The sequence below is a fragment of the Pelophylax lessonae genome, assembly GCF_965119305.1.
Source record: "Pelophylax lessonae genome assembly, chromosome: 1".
NCBI lineage: Eukaryota > Metazoa > Chordata > Amphibia > Anura > Ranidae > Pelophylax > Pelophylax lessonae.
This window is the reverse complement of record NC_138768.1, coordinates 302,432,835-302,454,893: the sequence shown is the minus strand read 5'-3', so window position 1 is coordinate 302,454,893 and position 22,059 is coordinate 302,432,835.

Genomic DNA, 22,059 nt, shown 5'->3' with positions numbered 1-22,059 from the left:
CAGCCATTTGAGGGCTTCAGGCCTGGTTCACACCTATGCAGGTTGCTGTTTGCATATTCCAGGTGCATTTTGAGTTTTTCAATATATGTTTTTGACCGATTGAAGTATATACCAGAAAAAAAGTCCTTGGCCCTTTCCAATAAATGCACATATGTGAACATCACCCATAGGAAACCATGTTAAATAGACTGTAGTATGTTTCTGCAAAACTGAAAAAGCACTAAAAAATGCATAGGTGTGAACCAGGCCTCAAAGTTCAGCTGAGAAATGACATAAGCTCACTATCTACTATGACAACCACTGGAAGCTTGCCTAGTTAAATAGTTAAAGCAGTGGGTTTAGTTCTGCATTAATGTTTTTTTTTACCTATTACAAAAATAGTACATACTGCACTGTTTTGTTGAAGACAGATGACGATGGGTTCACTCACCTAATGGATTCCTTTTTGTTCTTGGAAATACAGAGATATAATCATCTTGCTGTTAATCCTGGGTCTGCATTGTCTTGCTCTTAATGCAGCAAGAGGAGTCTCAAAATTTTTTTGCACCATTGCACTTAAAATAAAAAAATATTATCACAATTCATCATGAAAATCTTTTTGGGAAGACAAAACCCTCTAAAACACATGAATAAGTAAGAAACATTTCAGCCTTTCTGAGATATCATCCTCCCAGAATCTCTTCTGTGGAGGATGGGGGGTGTTCGGCCCCACATAAAATCCCATTTACTCTCCTTTTTGTTGTTCCCTATACTCTATTGCAGTGATGGCAAACCTTGGCACCCCGGATGTTTTGAAACAACATTTCCCATGATGCTCATGCACTCTGCGGGGTAGCTGAGAATCATGAGAAATGTAGTTCCAAAACATCTGGGGTGCCAAGGTTTGCCATCACTGCAATTAAATATCCACCAACGAGAGTAAACCCCCTTTGTACAAGCCATAGAGAGCAAACATATGAGAGGTATTCAAAAAGTTTCTGCACTTTTAGATTTATGTTGGAAACCATGAGGGCGGATAGAGTAGTAATTGGTCATGTCTAAGAGTGTCATGTGACTAGTCTGTTTAGCAAGTTGGCTGACCTTGCTGTTTAGTACAAGTGATGTATTTTGTTTTTAAGTCCTTAAAAAAAAGAGTAAAAAAAAAAAAAAGTGCACAAACTTTTTGAAGAACCCTTGTAAATGGCAAGTGCAGAGCATTTCCCCAGAGAAATCCAGATACATATGAGACTGTTGGGTAATCTAGCCCATTTGTATTGCTCCAGATCAGTTCAGGTGTACTGGTTTTAGATATTTACAGAGATACTTGGTTATTATAGCTTTACTACTGATTTTAGTAAATGTAAGATATGAGTATTTGTAGCAAATGAAGCCAAAAATTTCAGCTTTTCAATTGATGAAATAAGATTTGGTTATTGTTACATGCATCATTTTGCTTACAGCAGGACTGCAAAGCTGACGTACTGCAGGTCACAAACTAGATCTTCACAAAGTTATTTTGGGAAACAGCTTCCTTCCTATGGAAATATTAATAAATTCATTTTAAATGAAAGAAAAAGGCAAAAACCTCTACATGTCCCTGACAACCACTAAATAATAGACGTTGCCAAATCAGATTCCCCCAATCTACATTTTTAAAATTACAATTAGCTTTAAGGATACCAGTCCTTGGACTTTCCTTGTGCATTACAGCCTAAGTTTAAAAACCCATTGATTTCCAGGTATGCTGCACCACATGTCCACCATACAGCTTTAAAAATAGTTAAAAAGCAATGGGTTCCTTAAAGAGTCAAAATAAGTCAAGCAATTTCCAGTGGTTGTAACTGCAGCACTTATCATTCAGCTCATCTAAGACCTCTGATTGGTGGAGGTTTTGGGCAGAACATTCCTGCTGATGTGTAGCATGTGAGAATTAATGGAAATTTAAAAAAAAATCTTTAGAAGTATGGTAGTTATTGGGCTGGATCTCTCTATGCTTATTACATCAAACTGTTTGAAGGTACTATGGTACTCTCCCTAAAAATGAAGGTGGGTATATGTGGGGCATTCCAAGTTGTATTCTCATTCCCTTTCCTTCTAATAAAGGGAAGGAATGGCACTAGTTTTCTGCTGAATGGTCTCCGCATGGTATGAGACACGGGAGCCCCAAATAACAATAGTAATAGCGAACCTGAAATAAGTACACACACAAAACTATTTATTTTTTTAATGGCCTAAAATGGCAGCAGTGTTTATTGTGGAGTAACCCCATGGATCCATAGATAACAAAATTTCACAAACAAGTAGCCTAGCCTTAAAGTTATATAACATTTTTTTTTATTATAAAAAACCTGTCATACTTATCTGCTCTGTGCAGTGGTTGTGCACAGAGCAGCCCTGGTCTGCTTCTTCTCAAGTCCCTGGCCAGTGCTCTTGGCTCCTCCTCCTTGACCAGTGCCCCCAATAGCAAGCTGCTTGCTATGGGGGCACTGGTGCATGCTCGTTCCTAAACCCAACTCTATGCGTCCATAAGACTCTCTCTTTATTGGCTCACTGGCTGTGATTGACAGCAGTGGGGCCCGATGAGGAAAGAGACCTGGTATAAAGGTGACTTCTGTGTACATCGCTGGTTTGAAATAAGGCTCAGGTGAGTATTAAGCCTAGTACACACGCAACGAATTTCCGCCGACCGGTCGTCCGTCTTTTGTCCAGAGTTGTGTTTTGTTGGTTGGAATGTGCTCTAGACTGCACACGAATTTTCCCGCACGACAAAATTCTACTTCAGAAGTGATGTCATGTGTTGGTTTGCTTTCTTTGTGTTCTTTCTTCTCTGAGCATGCCCAGTCTTGCTCATAAGATTTTTCCCTGTCAAAATCTGTACTGACTGCACGAAAATCGGATGTGTTTTGACGGAGGACAAAAATTTTATAGCCTGCACACCAGAATTTTTTCGGCCGAAAAGTCAGAGTCGGTTGTCGGAAGCATCGTACTAACAAGCTGAAAATCGGCAGATCGGTCGTCGGAAGAAAATTGCGGCGCGTGTGTACGAGGCTTAAGGGAGGGCAGTCGGGGGAGAAGCAGCACACAGAAGGTTTTTTACCTTTAGGCATGAAGGTAAAAAAATATTCAGTCTTTACAACCACTTAAAGGGCTCAGGCTAACTGTTAGCGTGATCCACGTTTTAATTAACCTTGTCCCTCCAACTTTATGCTGGGTAACCAACACCGCGACAAGTTCATAAACATGGGAGGGTGAGAGGGAGTCTCTGTCACTCCTGTTGACGCTGCAATCACAGGTGCTCTGGCATGGCCTTTAATAGGCTGGAAGCTGCACATTACTCTGCAGCCAGCCAATTCCATCCAATTACAGCTGCTCAGAGAGTTCAAAACTCTCCATCCTCACCTACGAAATACTGGAAAATTAGCACACAGCCCAGTGCTTATCACACGTGGGATGTTGTTATGCACTGCATGTCCTTCCATTTTCTAAAAAGTGAGCGGACACTCAGGGCTCCCTGACTGCTTGCGGCTGAACGATGTGTTTTTAAAGGCAACTGGTTGGATAACCTTCTGGAAATGATATGTAGAATAAATAAGAAGAGAAAATCTGTAAAGTCCACATCACAGAAAAATGTTTGTGTCAGCAGTAACACATTTCTATCTGTACAGCACTTTGTAATCATTTGGAGAATAGGAAAGAGTAGAACTTTCACTGTATCAGCATATACTGTATATGTTCAGAGGTGTACTTTTATTTCAAGATGCACTTTTATTCCTACAACAGTAAGACTCCGAGATTATACATTGCTGTGTAAAAGAAAGTTATTATGCTATTGTCTATCATTATTCGCATATCTCTAGTTATACAGCTACATATTTATTAGACTGCAAATGCATTTTTCATCAGCTTTACCTTGAATGTTTCACCTAGTAAAACAAAAGCTGATCTTTTGGATTATAAATGTTACTTTTCCCAAAAGGTACATTGGACAGCTATCTGGGTTAACATATTATCACATAATGCTCTAGAGCAGTGGTTCTCAACTCTTGTCCTCAGGACCCACTAACCCTGGGGTCCTCAAACTTCGGCCCTCCATCAGTTGCAGAACTACACATCCCATGAGGCATTGTAAAACTCTGAAAATCACAGACATGACTAGGCATGATGGGAATTGTAGTTCCTAAACAACTGGAGGTCCATAGTTTGAAGACCCCTGCACTAACCCGTCAGGTTTGCAAGATACAGGCGATCCCCGAGTTACGAACATCTGACTTACAAACGACTCCTACTTACAAATGGAGGGAGACAACAGGAAGTGAGGAGAAATCTCCCCCTAGGAAGGGAAATTCACTCCTGTAAGAGTTCTCATGAGAAAAGGGTGTCTCCGCTGAAGCTTTATCACCAATCCTTGTTTCCACAACAACCCAAAATGTTCAAAATCCAATTGTCATAAGGACAGAAAGTGAGGTGAAATCTTCTGAACAGGAGCACAGAAAGCAAAACAAATGGTACAGGGGTGTTAACCCTTCCCTATGCTATCCAAAAAACTTAAAAATGTATCTTTTGTCTGGAGCTAAACTTAGAAAATGTACCTGTTCCGACTTACAAACAAATTTGACTTAAGAACAAACCTACAGTCCCCTATCTTGTTTGTAACCGGAGGACTGCCTGTAAGTGAAATACATCACAGGTGATATAATCTGCTGCTCAGTGATCACAGTATTCTAGTCTGTATCTCCCCAAGGTAATACTTACAATCTGGCCTGTTAGTGGGTCCTGAGGACAGGAGTTGAGAACCAAATGCTCTGGAGTCCAATAAGGGCACCTGTGAGAACAGATAAGTTAACTGGCAATGCCACCTTGCTTTTTAAAGATGCAATCCCTGAGGCCATCATTCTTATCTGTGCTTTAACCAAAACAAGGTAAGTACACAGCCAGTAAAGTTGAAACACCCAAACTACATACCTGTCCCAATGAGACATATACAGGTGCATCTCATAAAATTAGAATTGTATCAAAAAGTTAATGTATTTCATTGATTCAATTCAAAAATTGAAACTCCTATATTTTATATCGATGTGTTACACACAGAGTGATATATTTCACGCATTTCTTTCTTTTAATTTTGATGATTATGGCTTACAGCTAGTGAAAACCCAAAATTCAGTATCTCAGAAAATGTGAATATTACATATGACCAATAAATAAAAAAAAAAAGACGGATTTTTAATACAGACAATGTTTCTTCATTTTACTGCCATTAGTGTGGTATCGCCTGCATATCTCAGGTTGTTGATATTTCTCCCAGTGATCTTTAATTTCGGCTTGTGATTCGTTGATCCTAGCATTTCGCATGATGTACTTTGCATATAAGCTATAAGCTACAAGCTAAATAAGTAGGGTGAGAATATACTGTACATCATTGCCACACTCCTTTCCCAATTTTGTTCCATGTCCTGTTCTAATGTTTAAATTAGCAGGTTTCAAAAACCAGACAAAGCAAATTGTTAGGGTAAAATAAAAGTATGCTAAGAAAAATTTGAAAAACTGTAGACAGTATAAGATATACATAAAATATTTCACAAATAACCTCAAGGTTTGACTGCGCTTTCAGAAACTTTAAAAAAAAAAAATTGTCCAATCTATAGTGCTCTGTGCAAAACATTATCTAAAACAGATTAACTTATAAGTTATTACTTACTTATAAGTAAAATATTGATGCTTTGTTACGCAGCTGTGGTAGAAATGATGCTCCCTTTTGCATTTGACAGACAGTACCACCACCAAAAGCGCAATCTATTTAAGTGAATAGGGATGAACAGCAACTGCCCTGCGGCACGATGGTGCAGATTTTTCAGGGTTAAAACAGGCAGGGATTAAGCTACATATAGCCTCCTCACTGCCTGTCAAGAACTTCTGAAAAGTAACCCACCATGAAACATAGAAAAGTGATGGAAGAAAAAAATACTGTATAGTCCATCGAGTCTACCCATTTAAATTTCACCATTTTCAGAGGAGCAGCAAGGTCTGCTGCACATGTAAAGTTAGCCTAAAATAGTTTTTAGCAGAATATACTTTGCATGCCTCCTGTGCTAAAAAATACAAAAAAAAAACTTTGATGACAGGCACTGTAGTTGTTTGCATGTAACCACACATCGAGCGATTACATGTGGTTAGGGACAGACGAGCAGACACAAACAGTTTGCATTTAGGGCCACTTATCTGTAGAGATGTCCCGAACTATTCGCCGGTGAACAGCGCTTGTTCGCGTTCGCAGCGGCGGGCGAACATATGCGATGTTCGGTTCGCCCCCTATACATCATCATTGAGCAAACTTTGACCCTGTACCTCACAGTCAGCAGGCACATTCCAGCCAATAAGCATACCCTCCCTCCCAGACCCTCCCACCTCCTATAAATAAGCAAGGACAGCATCCATCTTAGATCATTCTGAAGCTGCTGCTGCTACTGAATTAATAGGGAAATCGTTAGGTACGCCAGTGTTCTGTGTCCACTCCTGCTGTAAGGACAGCGTCCTGACAGCACCCCAAAAAGCCCTTTTTAGGGCTGGTACATCAGCCTGCTTTTATTTTATTTTTTTTTCTATATATATATTGCAGTTGCCTGCCCGTGTGTGAGAGGCCACAGGCCCACAGACTGTACTGTGTGCACACCACTCATATAGGGTGGCACAGCACCTTGCAGATAAAAAAGTAATTTCATTTTTTCTCTGTAATATAATTGCAGTTGCCTGCCAGTGAGTGTCAGGTCCACAGACTGTACTGTGCCCACTACCCACCACTCATATAGGGTGGCACAGCACCTTGCAGATAAAAAAATAATTAAATTTTTCCTCTGTAATATAATTGCAGTTGCCTGCCAGTGAGTGTCAGGTCCACAGACTGTACTGTGCCCACTGCCCACCACTCATATAGGGTGGCACAGCACCTTGCAGATAAAAAATGCATTTAATTTTTCCTCTGTAATATAATTGCAGTTGCCTGCCAGTGGGTGTCAGGCCCACAGACTGTACTGTGCCCACTGCCCACCACTCATATAGGGTCGCACAGCACCTTGCAGATAAAAAATTCATTTAATTTTTCCTCTGTAATATAGTCACAGCTGCCTGCCAGTGAGTGTCAGGCCCACAGACTGTACTGTGCCCACTGCCCACCACTCACATAGGGTGCGACAGCACCTTGCAGATAAAAAATGCATTTAATTTTTCCTCTGTAATATAATTGCAGTTGCCTGCCAGTGAGTGTCAGGTCCACAGACTGTACTGTGCCCACTGCCCACCACTCATATAGGGTGGCACAGCACCTTGCAGATAAAAAATGCATTTAATTTTTCCTCTGTAATATAATTGCAGTTGCCTGCCAGTGAGCGTCAGGTCCACAGACTGTACTGTGCCCACTGCCCACCACTCACATAGGGTGGCACAGCACCTTGCAGATAAAAATGTAATTTAATTTTTCCTCTGTAATATAATTGCAGTTGCCTGCCAGTGAGTGTCAGGTCCACAGACTGTACTGTGCCCACTGCCCACCACTCACATAGGGTGGCACAGCACCTTGCAGATAAAAATGTAATTTAATTTTTCCTCTGTAATATAATTGTAGTTGCCTGCCAGTGAGTGTCAGGTCCACAGACTGTACTGTGCCCACTGCCCACCACTCATATAGGGTGGCACAGCACCTTGCAGATAAAAAATGCATTTAATTTTTCCTCTGTAATATAATTGTAGTTGCCTGCCAGTGAGTGTCAGGCCCACAGACTGTACTGTGTCCACTGCCCACCACTCATATAGGGTGGCACAGCACCTTGCAGATAAAAAATGCATTTAATTTTTCCTCTGTAATATAATTGCAGTTGCCTGCCAGTGAGTGTCAGGCCCACAGACTGTACTGTGCCCACTGCCCACCACTCATATAGGGTGGCACAGCACCTTGCAGATAAAAAATTCATTTAATTTTTCCTCTGTAATATAATTGCAGTTGCCTGCCAGTGAGTGTCAGGTCCACAGACTGTACTGTGCCCACTGTCCACCACTCATATAGGATGGCACAGTACATTGCACGGCGCACGCGCAGTGTCCCAATTTGGAAGTAAAAGGACCGACCAACCATCTTTTTCCATCTCCCGGTTCCTGAAATCTATTCCAAACACCGGCCCCTGATAGGGGACGTAACAGGGATTAAACTGATAAGAATAGTACTACTTAACACACCACTCATATAGGATGGCACAGTACATTGCACGGCGCACGCGCGGTGCCCCAAATTGGAAGTAAGAGGACCGACCAACCATCTTTTTCCATCTCCCGGTTCCTAAAATCTATTCCATACACCGGCCCCTGATAGGGGACAAAACAGAGATTAAACTGGTAAGAACAGATTTTTTTAATTAAAAAAAAAGAGGACAGCCTCTGCGGAGCTGGGGTTTTTTTTGGCCGCGTTACTGAATGCTCATGCACAATGGCTGAAGGCTCATGCGTCCTTTTATGGAGGTGACAAACCCGGTCAGTCAAACCCAAGGCAACATCATCGACCTCATCCCATATGCATTTTTTCTGGATCGTGCCCTGCGAATTGTGCTGGATCAGGCTGTAGATGAGCATGAAGAGGAAGAGTTGTGGTAACCATCACCACCAGAAGCAGCCTTGTCATCTTCGATTGCTGGACCTGCGGCAACGCAGAGCGAGGAGTCTGAAGAAGAGGAGTCAGAGGAGGAAGGTGGCTTTGAGGAGGTGTTGTACGTGGCTGGTCTTGTTGTCACCTTTCGGGGACCCTTGGTGTTGTAAGTGGCTGGGTGGAGGAAGAGACCTTCAATGACGTCAGTGAGGACATACTGCGGCAGGCTGGCTCGGCTACGCGAATTGCCTTACCCATACGTCGCACCTAGGGAGCAAGTGCAGGGGCACATGCGGGGCGATTCGCAAGAAGGGAAGCTGATCTGCGGGGCCGGCAGGGGCGATTGCCCCTGGGCACCTGCGATCACTCCCCGGTAAGACAGAACGGCGGTCTGCCATTGTAAACAGGGCAGACCATTTTTCTGTCAGCAATCAACATAGGGCTCCTGTGTTACTCCTATTTAGTAACACAGGTCCCTGTGTTGATTCCATAAGCCCATCCCCCCTCACAGTTAGAAAACACCCCCTAGGCATACATTTATCCCTTTGATCGCCCCTGGTGTTAACCCCTTCCCTGCCAGTGTCATTAGTACAGTACCAGTGCATATTTTTTATCACTGATTACTGTAGTAATGTCACTGGTCCCCCCAAAACTGTCAAAAATGTCAGTTCCGTGTCTGATCTGTCTGGCGCAATGTCGCAGTCCCGCTAAAAATCACTGATCGCCGCCATTACTAGTAAAAAAAAAAAAATGTTATCAAAATTACATAAATCTTTCCCTAGTTTGTAGATGCAATAACTTTTGCGCAAACCAAGCAATATATACTTATTGGGATTTTTTTTTTACCAAAAACACATGGCAGAATACAAATTGGCCGAAAATGATGAAAAAAATTTGATTTATAATTTTTTTTTTGGGAATGGTATATAGCAGAAAGTAAAAAATATAGTTTTTTTTTTAGTATCCGTATGTATCCGTATATACACCGTAAGTGGTTAAAAAAATCCTTCATTCTGCATTGCTGATGCCCTTTCTAAATGCACCTTTTATAGAGTTCAACGGTAACACACCTAAAACACTTTAAAACATGCGTAAAACGCAATGCACCGCACATATGTGAACTGACCCTAAAGCAGACACATGGATTCCAGTCACCTCCTATTTCCTGAAAGTTAAGTAGAAAGCTTGGCCTGGTATAGTCACAGTTCCAGAATTATAAAAAGCGGTAATCACCATGAACATGAGATTACATTGCAGGAGGAGTTGTCTACTCAAACAGTGCCCAGCATGCCCTCCAAGCTTGCAAAGAAACATTTGAGTTTCTCAGAAATTTTAAAAATCAGAAAATATTTTTTTTCGTAACATTATGTTTTAAAAGGGCTTGGATATTAATATATACTGTATATGCTATGATTTGTTAATGAAAGTGGGGTTTTCATATGGATGAAGATTAGATCCCTTGTTTTTAAATTTGTGATGGAAGGGATTACAAGACAATGCTGTATTTCATGGAAACCTCTTTGGAGGACTCCTACCGAATGCCCCATGTTAGGATCCAGGCATTAATGCAGTGGTCTCCAAACTGCAGCCCGGGGCCTGATGTGGCCCTTTGCTTTTCCTTTGGGGCACTATTAATCCCACTGATATGAGACACTTTTCTGCCCACTGACACCAACAATAGGGCATAATTCATGCCCACTGACACCAACAATAGGGCATAATTCCTGTCCCTGACACCAGCAATGAGGTACTATAACTTCTCTTGATATCGAAGATGGGATACTGTTTACCCCCACTGATGCTAGGAAAATTTTCTATTTCCGCTGGCCACAGTCCAGCCCCCCTAAAATATGAAGGACAGTAAACTGGCACTTTGTTTAGAAAGTTTGGAGACCCCTGCTATAATGCACTGATCTTGTGTAGCTGGATGCTTTACCTCCTAAGACCCCGCTCACACTACTGCAGGTTGGGAATGCATACAAATTCACGTGCTTTCCCAACAGGCACAAAAATGCGGCGCCTTTTAGCAGTAGTTAATGACACCCCCACGCATCGGCTAACGCACGTGTTTTTTGCGTGCGTCCATTCTTATGGCACTGCAGCATCATGCAGTTTGGTGTTGCACATTTTTGAAAAAAGGTCAGGGACTTAATTTCTGCATTTCTCGCGCTTCAGCTTAGGGTAGCCCATTGAACGCACGTGCTTGATCACATCTGTGGGTGTAAATCTAGCCTAGGTCTCTGTGCTTGCTTCCTTATTTTATGAAAATCCTTGAATCCAGTCAATGTCCTTTGTAGTTCTAACAGACAAAGGTGCACATCATAGAGGCTGCTGTTCCACCTGGAGGTACTGTAAAATTTGAATGAAACTAACAGAATTGTGATTAAAGGTAAATTTAATAGATTTTAGAATGTAAGCATACTGATAATGTGTCCTTGATGGCATTCACTGTTCACTGAGGTTTTGTTTTGTTGAAAAGAGCTGTTTTTTTTTTTTTTTCTTAAATAACTGCTATAACAAAATTATACTATAAACCAAACATAATCTGTATGCTAATAAATCATAAATTATGAAGTAATAAAAAATGTGTCAGAAATTTTTAGATTTCGGGGGGTGCTGTACAGCCCTAGTTTAGCCCTGATTAAGAACATATTGTTATACATTGAAAGGGAAAACAAATCAATTGCCTCTGCTCATAGTAGTTTCACTACTCTCAGTAGTCTAATCAGTACAGTCTGTACGAATTAGTGGAAAGATTATATATTCCTTCACCTATAGTGTCAAAGGTTCAGGTGGCTCTCACTACAAGGTTTGATAGTTAAACATGTCATTGCAGTGTGCAAAAGGTTTTTCCTAGTTTTTCTTTTCATCTGTTTTTGCTGAATTTATGATATAATCCTTCTCTGATGTGCATATAAAATGAAAGTAAAGCTTAAATGTCATGCATAACATGACTCCAATCCCTAAAAAGGTTCTCCTACTAAGCCTTACTTCTGGTGCCTATTCAAACTTTAACATGTGGTTGCAAGCATGTGCAGTTTCAAAAATCTATTTATGAAATAAGTCCAAAATGAAAATGTTTGCCTTATACTGGGTTTTGAAAATATATCACACTAATGAATATATCACAGATTTTCATTTTGGATATAGTAAGAAAGGGTAACTAGTGATTGACCGATATTGTTTTTTCGTTGCCGATACCGATATTTTGCCGATCGCATATCGGTATCAGCCGATATTGGCCGATATTTTCACACATTTAAAAATTACCAAAAAAAACACAAAAATCGACAGAAATCTCTTAATAAACATGTTAATCTTTATTTATTAACATTTTTAACATTAAGTGCTTGTTCTTCACACCTTAACTGCATAAAAACTGATATGAAAACTTCAATTCCAGGGACATTTGCTTTGCATTTCACATCCTGATTGTGCATTAATGCATAAAACTGACTGCACTGCAGTAACATATTGCAGTGTGTGAGTCCACTACTGCAGCATTTTTATTATAAAAGTGCTGCAATAGTGGACTCACATACTGCAATATGTTACTGCAGTGCAGTCAGTGCAAAACAGCTAGAAAAAAAAAAAACTAGGCAACGACAACAGCTACACAAAATACACATACAGTGGATTGGATGGACTGGAGTCAGTGGAAGAGGACTACCTCTGCAGTAAGGCACTGACTGCAACTAATGCAGTGCAGTCAGTGCAAAACTGCTAGAAAAAGAGCAAGGCAACAGCTACACAATGTCACAGTGAATTGGACTGGACTGGAGTCAGTGGGGAACTACCATCTGCAGTAAGGCACTGACTGCAACTAATGCAGTTCAGTCAGTGCAAAACTGCTAGAAAAAGAGCAAGGCAACAGCTACACAATGTCACAGTGGATTGGACTGGACTGGAGTCAGTGGAGAACTACCCTCTGCAGTAAGGCACTGACTGACACTAATGCAGTTCAGTCAGTGCAAAACTGCTAGAAAAAAAAGCAAGGCAACAGCTACACATGTCACAGTGGATTGGACTGGACTGGAGTCAGTGGAGGACTACCCTCTGCAGTAAGGCACTGACTGCAACTAATGCAGTGCAGTCAGTGCAAAACTGCTAGAAAAAGAACAAGGCAACAGCTACACAATGTCACAGTAGATTGAACTGGACTGGAGTCAGTGGAGGATTACCCTCTGCAGTAAGACACTGACTGCAACTAATGCAGTGCAGTAAGTGCAAAACTGCTAGAAAAAGAGCAAGGCAATAGCTACAGAATGTCACAGTGGATTGGACTGGACTGGACTGGAGTCAGTGGAGGACTACCCTCTGCAGTAAGACACCGACTGCAACTAATGCAGTTCAGTCAATGCAAAACTGCTAGAAAAAAGCTAGGCAACACCTAGACAGTGGATTGGAGTCACTCAGCGGACTACCTCTGCAGTAGGGCACTCACTGCAACTACAGCAGTCAGTGCAAAACTGCTAGAAAAAAGCTAGGCAACAGCTAGACAGGGGATTGGAGTCACTCAGCGGACTACCTCTGCAGTAGGGCACTCACTGCAACTACAGCAGTCAGTGCAAAACTGCTAGAAAGAAGCTAGGCAACAGCTAGACAGTGGATGGATTGGACTCTTAGCAGTAAGGCATTCACTGCAACTACAGCAGTCAGTGCAAAACTGCTAGAAAAAAAGGTAAGCAACAGCTAGACAGTGGATTGGAGTGGAGTGGAGTTGAGTGGAGTGAACACTACTCTTTCCAATACTCCCAGTTAAGTAGAACAATAATATAATGCAGAAAGCAGGACATTTCAGCATGTCCATGGTCACCTGTTAAAGGTCTTCTGTTTTGTTCAAACAATGCTGCAACTTCATAAACATGCTCAGGAGTGGAGGACAGAGGAGCAGAGAGAGAGAGAGGTATCTTCTAGCATGGGAAGCAAGTCTTTTTTAGTGTGCCTCATTCTCTCTCTCCCCCACTGAAGAGGATGTCTTTTTCTGTCAATTACTGCATCTTTCAAATAGAGATGTAGTTCATCATCCAGGCTCATCGTTGCAGATTGAGAAGAAATTGAATCCTCCGCATGAGGCCCCAATAAAACACCTGAAAATGTCCTGATCAATTAGACGACGATGAAGAAGATTCTTTTCTGTATTTTTGGACATTTGTCTGTTTTTTCAGCATGCTGCTCTTCATAAAAGTAGTGTTCTGGACTTTTCTTTTCGGCAGGAACCTCCTGCATCTCCATATCTTCTGTCAGCCATTGTTTCGCCTTAGCCAATACATCATCAGAAGAAAACGCATGGTTCTCGTATCGAGGATTAAAAAGACTTACAAGCACAACATGTTTAATCTCTTCATGCTTCTCAAAACATATATCAAGCAAAGCTCTTTGGCTTGACAGACCATCATTTAAAAGTTGGAGGCTGTTGTGTGCCATGATGACACAGAGGTCTGACGTATCAGCAAGCCTCACTCCTTTAGGCATGTTTGCTCCATTGTCTCTAAGTTGCACAAGCATCACTCGGTCTTTGCTGATTCCCCATTTTTCAAGCATGCCTAGAAACATTTCTCTACTGTACTCAGCTGTGTGGGATCCTTGCATCACTTTTGTATTCAACACCAATTGCCCTTTTGTCTATCCGTTGTCAATGAAGTGGCATGTAAGAATGAGTAGTGACTCGGACTCTGTTTGTGACCAGCAGTCCGTCATCAATGAGAGCGAGTTGCCAGCATTCTCTGGTTGCAGCATAGCCTTTACTTTGTCAACTATCTTATGGTGTAGCTTTGCCAGCATTTTGGTTTGATAATACTTCTCACTCTTCAGTGTGTAGCTTGGCTCAAGGATGGACATCACCCGCTTAAATCCTGAGTCAGACACCATTGAAAATGGCTGGTTATCAGTAACAATCATCTCTGTGATTACTCTGTCCAGCAGTTGGGATCTTCCATCTGAACCTAGACAGTGACATCTGTTTTTTTTTCACAAACATATCTCTTATTGTTGCCTGGGATAATGGAGGAGGTATTTCAAAATCACATTGATATTAATTTTGTTTTTTTCTGTGCTGCATGATAAAATTCAATATGATGAACTCTTAGATGGGCCCAAAGATTTGAGGTATTTTTATTCATTGCAGTTCTGATCCCATGCTTATGTTGCTTGTACATGTATTGCACACTGCTGCGCTTCCTGGAGATGGTTGGGACAAGAAATAGTCCCAGACCACACTTTTACTCTTTCTCTACTTATCCATCTCCATAGCTTAAAAAAATGGCTTGCTGAAGTTGCTGCTGATGCTGGCACTGGCACCCTGTTGTGGGTTGGTGGTGTCTGATGCCTGGCAGTGTGGTTGGCTGGCTTGGTGACTGGTGTCACCTTTTTATTGGTGGCTGGCTTTCAGGAACAGTCTGTGGTGTGGTGTGGTGTGGTGGCTGGTTGGCTGGCTTGGTGGTGTAACCCTGTTATGGATGGGTGGCTGGCTGGCTTTGTGACTGGTGTCACCTTGTTATTGGTGGCTGGCTTTCAGTAACAGTCTGTGGTGGCTGGTTGAATGGCTTGCTGTCACCCTGTTATGGGTGGCTGGCTTGCAGGAACACTGTGGTGGCTGGTTGAATTGGTGTCACCCTCTTATGGGTGGCTGGCTTGCAGGAACACTGGTGGGTGGCTGGATTGGTGTCACCCTCTTATGGGTGACTGGCTTGCAGGAACACTGTGGTGGGTGGCTGGATTGGTGTCACCCTCTTATGGGTGGCTGGCTTGCAGGAACACTGTGGTGGGTGGGTGGATTGGTGTCACCCTCTTATGGGTGGCTGGCTTGCAGGAACACTGTGGTGGGTGGCTGGATTGGTGTCACCCTCTTATGGGTGGCTGGCTTGCAGGAACACTGTGGTGGGTGGGTGGATTGGTGTCACCCTCTTATGGGTGGCTGCATTGCAGGAACACTGTGGTGGCTGGCTGGATTGGTGTCACCCTCTTGTGGGTGGCTGCCTTGCAGGAACACTGTGGTGTCTGGCTGGCTTGCAGGAACAGTCTCTGTGGTGCCTGGTTGGCTTGCTTGGAGTCACCCTGTTATGGGTGGCTGGCTTGCAGGAACACTGTGGTGGCTGGCTGGATTGGTGTCACCCTCTTATGGGTGTCTGGCTTGCAGTAACACTGTGGTGGGTGGCTGGCTTGCAGGAACAGTCTCTGTGGTGCCTGGTTGGCTTGCTTTGTGTCACCCTGTTATGGGTGGCTGGCTTGCAAGAACACTGTGGTGGCTGGCTGGATTGGTATCACCCTCTTATGGGTGGCTGGCTTGCAGAAACCCTGTGGTGGGTGGCTGGATTGGTGTCACCCTCTTATGGGTGGCTGGCTTGGAGGAACACTGTGGTGGGTGGCTGGATTGGTGTCACCCTCTTATGGGTGGCTGCCTTGCAGGAACACTGTGGTGTTGAGACAAGAAATAGTCCCAGACCACACTTTTACTCTTTCTCTCCTCATCCATCTCCATAGCTTAAAGAAATGGCTTGCTGAAGTTTCTGCTGATGCTGGCACTGGCACCCTGTTGTGGCTTGGTGGTGGCTGACGCCTGGCAGTGTGGTTGGCTGGCTTGGTGACTGGTGTTACCTTGTTATTGGTGGCTGGCTTTCAGGAACAGTCTGTGGTGTGGTGTGGTGTGGTGTGGTGTGGTGTGGTGTGGTGGCTGGTTGGCTGGCTTGGTGGTGTAACCCTGTTATGGATGGGTGGCTGGCTGGCTTTGTGACTGGTGTCACCTTGTTATTGGTGGCTGGCTTTCAGTAACAGTCTGTGGTGGCTGGTTGAATGGCTTGCTGTCACCCTGTTATGGGTGGCTGGCTTGCAGGAACACTGTGGTGGCTGGTTGAATTGGTGTCACCCTCTTATGGGTGGCTGGCTTGCAGGAACACTGGTGGGTGGCTGGATTGGTGTCACCCTCTTATGGGTGACTGGCTTGCAGGAACACTGTGGTGGGTGGCTGGATTGGTGTCACCCTCTTATGGGTGGCTGGCTTGCAGGAACACTGTGGTGGGTGGGTGGATTGGTGTCACCCTCTTATGGGTGGCTGGCTTGCAGGAACACTGTGGTGGGTGGCTGGATTGGTGTCACCCTCTTATGGGTGGCTGGCTTGCAGGAACACTGTGGTGGGTGGGTGGATTGGTGTCACCCTCTTATGGGTGGCTGCATTGCAGGAACACTGTGGTGGCTGGCTGGATTGGTGTCACCCTCTTGTGGGTGGCTGCCTTGCAGGAACACTGTGGTGTCTGGCTGGCTTGCAGGAACAGTCTCTGTGGTGCCTGGTTGGCTTGCTTGGAGTCACCCTGTTATGGGTGGCTGGCTTGCAGGAACACTGTGGTGGCTGGCTGGATTGGTGTCACCCTCTTATGGGTGTCTGGCTTGCAGTAACACTGTGGTGGGTGGCTGGCTTGCAGGAACAGTCTCTGTGGTGCCTGGTTGGCTTGCTTTGTGTCACCCTGTTATGGGTGGCTGGCTTGCAAGAACACTGTGGTGGCTGGCTGGATTGGTATCACCCTCTTATGGGTGGCTGGCTTGCAGAAACCCTGTGGTGGGTGGCTGGATTGGTGTCACCCTCTTATGGGTGGCTGGCTTGGAGGAACACTGTGGTGGGTGGCTGGATTGGTGTCACCCTCTTATGGGTGGCTGCCTTGCAGGAACACTGTGGTGTTGAGACAAGAAATAGTCCCAGACCACACTTTTACTCTTTCTCTCCTCATCCATCTCCATAGCTTAAAGAAATGGCTTGCTGAAGTTTCTGCTGATGCTGGCACTGGCACCCTGTTGTGGCTTGGTGGTGGCTGACGCCTGGCAGTGTGGTTGGCTGGCTTGGTGACTGGTGTTACCTTGTTATTGGTGGCTGGCTTTCAGGAACAGTCTGTGGTGTGGTGTGGTGTGGTGTGGTGTGGTGTGGTGTGGTGTGGTGGCTGGTTGGCTGGCTTGGTGGTGTCACCCTGTTATGGATGGGTGGCTGGCTGGCTTTGTGACTGGTGTCACCTTGTTATTGGTGGCTGGCTTTCAGTAACAGTCTGTGGTGGCTGGTTGAATGGCTTGCTGTCACCCTGTTATGGGTGGCTGGCTTGCAGGAACACTGTGGTGGCTGGTTGAATTGGTGTCACCCTCTTATGGGTGGCTGGCTTGCAGGAACACTGGTGGGTGGCTGGATTGGTGTCACCCTCTTATGGGTGACTGGCTTGCAGAAACACTGTGGTGGGTGGCTGGATTGGTGTCACCCTCTTATGGGTGGCTGGCTTGCAGGAACACTGTGGTGGGTGGCTGGATTGGTGTCACCTTCTTATGGGTGGCTGGCTTGCAGGAACACTGTGGTGGGTAGCTGGATTGGTGTCACCCTCTTATGGGTGGCTGCCTTGCAGAAACACTGTGGTGGGGGGCTGGATTAGTGTCACCCTCTTGTGGGTGGCTGCCTTGCAGGAACACTGTGGTGTCTGGATGGCTTGCAGGAACAGTCTCTGTGGTGCCTGGTTGGCTTGCTTGGAGTCACCCTGTTATGGGTGGCTGGCTTGCAGGAACATTGTGGTGGCTGGCTGGATTGGTGTCACCCTCTTATGGGTGTCTGGCTTGCAGTAACCCTGTGGTGGGTGGCTGGCTTGCAGGAACAGTCTCTGTGGTGCCTGGTTGGCTTGCTTTGTGTCACCCTGTCATGGGTGGCTGGCTTGCAAGAACACTGTGGTGGCTGGCTGGATTGGTATCACCCTCTTATGGGTGGCTGGCTTGCAGAAACACTGTGGTGGGTGGCTGGATTGGTGTCACCCTCTTATGGGTGGCTGGCTTGGAGGAACACTGTGGTGGGTGGCTGGATTGGTGTCACCCTCTTATGGGTGGCTGCCTTGCAGGAACACTGTGGTGGGTGGCTTGCTTTGTGTCACCCTGTTATGGGTGGCTGGCTTGCAAGAACACTGTGGCGGCAGGCTTGATTTGTATCACCCTCTTATGGGTGGCTGGCTTGCAGAAACACTGAGGTGGGTGGCTGGATTGGTGTCACCCTCTTATGGGTGGCTGGCTTCAGGAACACTGTGGTGGGTGGCTGGCTTGCAGGAACAGTCTCTGTGGTGCCTGGTTGGCTTGCTTGGTGTCACCCTGTTATGGGTGGCTAGCTTGCAGGAACACTGTGGTGGGTGGCTGGATTGGTGTCACCCTCTTATGGATGGCTGGCTTGCAATACTGTGGTGGGTGGATGGCTTGCAGGAACACTGTGGTGGGTGGCTGTCTTGCAGGAACAGTCTCTGTGGTGCCTGGTTGGCTTGCTTGGTGTCACCCTGTTATGGGTGGCTGGCTTGCAGGAACACTGTGGTGGCTGGTTGGATTGGTGTCACCCTCTTATGGGTGGCTGGCTTGCAGGAACACTGTCATGGCTGGCTGGCTGGCTGGAACACTGTGGTGGGTGGCTGGCTTGCAGGAACAGTCTCTGGGGTGCCTGGTTGGCTGGATTGGTGTCACCTTGTTATGGGTGGCTGGCTTGCAGGAACTCTGTGGTGGGTGGCTGTCTTGCAGGAACAGTCTCTGTGGTGCCTGGTTTGCTTGCTTGGTGTCACCCTCTTATGGGTGGCTGGCTTGCAGGAACACTGTGGTGGCTGGATGGATTGGTGCCCCCTCTTATGGGTGGCTGCCTTGCAGGAACACTGTGGTGACTGGCTGGCTGGCTTGCAGGAACACTGCGGTGGGTGGGTAGCTGGCTTGCAGAAACACTGTGGAGGGTGGCTGTCTTGCAGGAACAATCTCTGTGGTGCCTGGTTGGCTTGCTTGGTGTCACCCTGTTATGGGTGGCTGGCTTGCAAGAACACTGTGGTGGCTGGCTGGATTGGTATCACCCTCTTATGCGTGGCTGCCTTGCAGGAACACTGTGGTTGCTGGCTGGCTTGCAGGAACACTCTGGTGGCTGGCTGGCTTGCAGGAACACTCCGGTGGCTAGCTGGCTTGCAGGAACAGTCTCTGTGGTGCCTAGTTTGCTTGCTTAGTGTCACCCTGTTATGGGTTGCTGACTTTCAGGTACACTGTGGTGGGTGGGTGGGTGGCTGGCTTGCAGGAACACCGTGGTGGGTGGCTGGCTTGCAGGAACAGTCTATGTGGTGCCTGGTTGGCTTACTTGGTGTCACCCTGTTATGGGTGGCTGGCTTGCAGGAACACTGTGGTGGCTGGCTGGATTGGTGTCACCCTGTTATGGGTGGCTGCCTTGCATGAACACTGTGGTGGCTGGCTGGCTTGCAGGAACACTGTGGTGGCTGGCTGGCTTGCAGGAACACTGTGGTGGCTGTCTGGCCTGCAGGAACAGTCTCTGTGGTGCCTAGTTGGCTTGCTTGGTGTCGCCCTGATAATGGGTGGCTGGTTTGCAGGAACACTGTGGTGGCTGGCTGGATTGGTGTCACTCTCTTATGGGTGGCTGCCTTGCAGGAACACTGTGGTGGCTGGCTGACTTGCAGGAACACTGTGTAGGGTGGCTGGCTTGCAGGAACAGTCTCTGTGGTGCCTGGTTGGCTTGCTTGGAGTCACCCTGTTATGGGTGGCTGGCTTGCAGGAACACTGTGGTGGCTGGCTGGATTGGTGTCACCCTCTTATGGGTGTCTGGCTTGCAGTAACACTGTGGTGGGTGGCTGGCTTGCAGGAACAGTCTCTGTGGTGCCTGGTTGGCTTGCTTTGTGTCACCCTGTTATGGGTGGCTGGCTTGCAAGAACACTGTGGTGGCTGGCTGGATTGGTATCACCCTCTTATGGGTGGCTGGCTTGCAGAAACCCTGTGGTGGGTGGCTGGATTGGTGTCACCCTCTTATGGGTGGCTGGCTTGGAGGAACACTGTGGTGGGTGGCTGGATTGGTGTCACCCTCTTATGGGTGGCTGCCTTGCAGGAACACTGTGGTGTTGAGACAAGAAATAGTCCCAGACCACACTTTTACTCTTTCTCTCCTCATCCATCTCCATAGCTTAAAGAAATGGCTTGCTGAAGTTTCTGCTGATGCTGGCACTGGCACCCTGTTGTGGCTTGGTGGTGGCTGACGCCTGGCAGTGTGGTTGGCTGGCTTGGTGACTGGTGTCACCTTGTTATTGGTGGCTGGCTTTCAGGAACAGTCTGTGGTGTGGTGTGGTGTGGTGTGGTGGCTGGTTGGCTGGCTTGGTGGTGTCACCCTGTTATGGATGGGTGGCTGGCTGGCTTTGTGACTGGTGTCACCTTGTTATTGGTGGCTGGCTTTCAGTAACAGTCTGTGGTGGCTGGTTGAATGGCTTGCTGTCACCCTGTTATGGGTGGCTGGCTTGCAGGAACACAGTGGTGGCTGGTTGAATTGGTGTCACCCTCTTATGGGTGGCTGGCTTGCAGGAACACTGGTGGGTGGCTGGATTGGTGTCACCCTCTTATGGGTGACTGGCTTGCAGAAACACTGTGGTGGGTGGCTGGATTGGTGTCACCCTCTTATGGGTGGCTGGCTTGCAGGAACACTGTGGTGGGTGGCTGGATTGGTGTCACCTTCTTATGGGTGGCTGGCTTGCAGGAACACTGTGGTGGGTGGCTGGATTGGTGTCACCCTCTTATGGGTGGCTGCCTTGCAGAAACACTGTGGTGGGGGGCTGGATTGGTGTCACCCTCTTGTGGGTGGCTGCCTTGCAGGAACAGTGTGGTGTCTGGATGGCTTGCAGGAACAGTCTCTGTGGTGCCTGGTTGGCTTGCTTGGAGTCACCCTGTTATGGGTGGCTGGCTTGCAGGAACATTGTGGTGGCTGGCTGGATTGGTGTCACCCTCTTATGGGTGTCTGGCTTGCAGTAACCCTGTGGTGGGTGGCTGGCTTGCAGGAACAGTCTCTGTGGTGCCTGGTTGGCTTGCTTTGTGTCACCCTGTCATGGGTGGCTGGCTTGCAAGAACACTGTGGTGGCTGGCTGGATTGGTATCACCCTCTTATGGGTGGCTGGCTTGCAGAAACACTGTGGTGGGTGGCTGGATTGGTGTCACCCTCTTATGGGTGGCTGGCTTGGAGGAACACTGTGGTGGGTGGCTGGATTGGTGTCACCCTCTTATGGGTGGCTGCCTTGCAGGAACACTGTGGTGGGTGGCTTGCTTTGTGTCACCCTGTTATGGGTGGCTGGCTTGCAAGAACACTGTGGCGGCAGGCTTGATTTGTATCACCCTCTTATGGGTGGCTGGCTTGCAGAAACACTGTGGTGGGTGGCTGGATTGGTGTCACCCTCTTATGGGTGGCTGGCTTCAGGAACACTGTGGTGGGTGGCTGGCTTGCAGGAACAGTCTCTGTGGTGCCTGGTTGGCTTGCTTGGTGTCACCCTGTTATGGGTGGCTAGCTTGCAGGAACACTGTGGTGGGTGGCTGGATTGGTGTCACCCTCTTATGGATGGCTGGCTTGCAATACTGTGGTGGGTGGATGGCTTGCAGGAACACTGTGGTGGGTGGCTGTCTTGCAGGAACAGTCTCTGTGGTGCCTGGTTGGCTTGCTT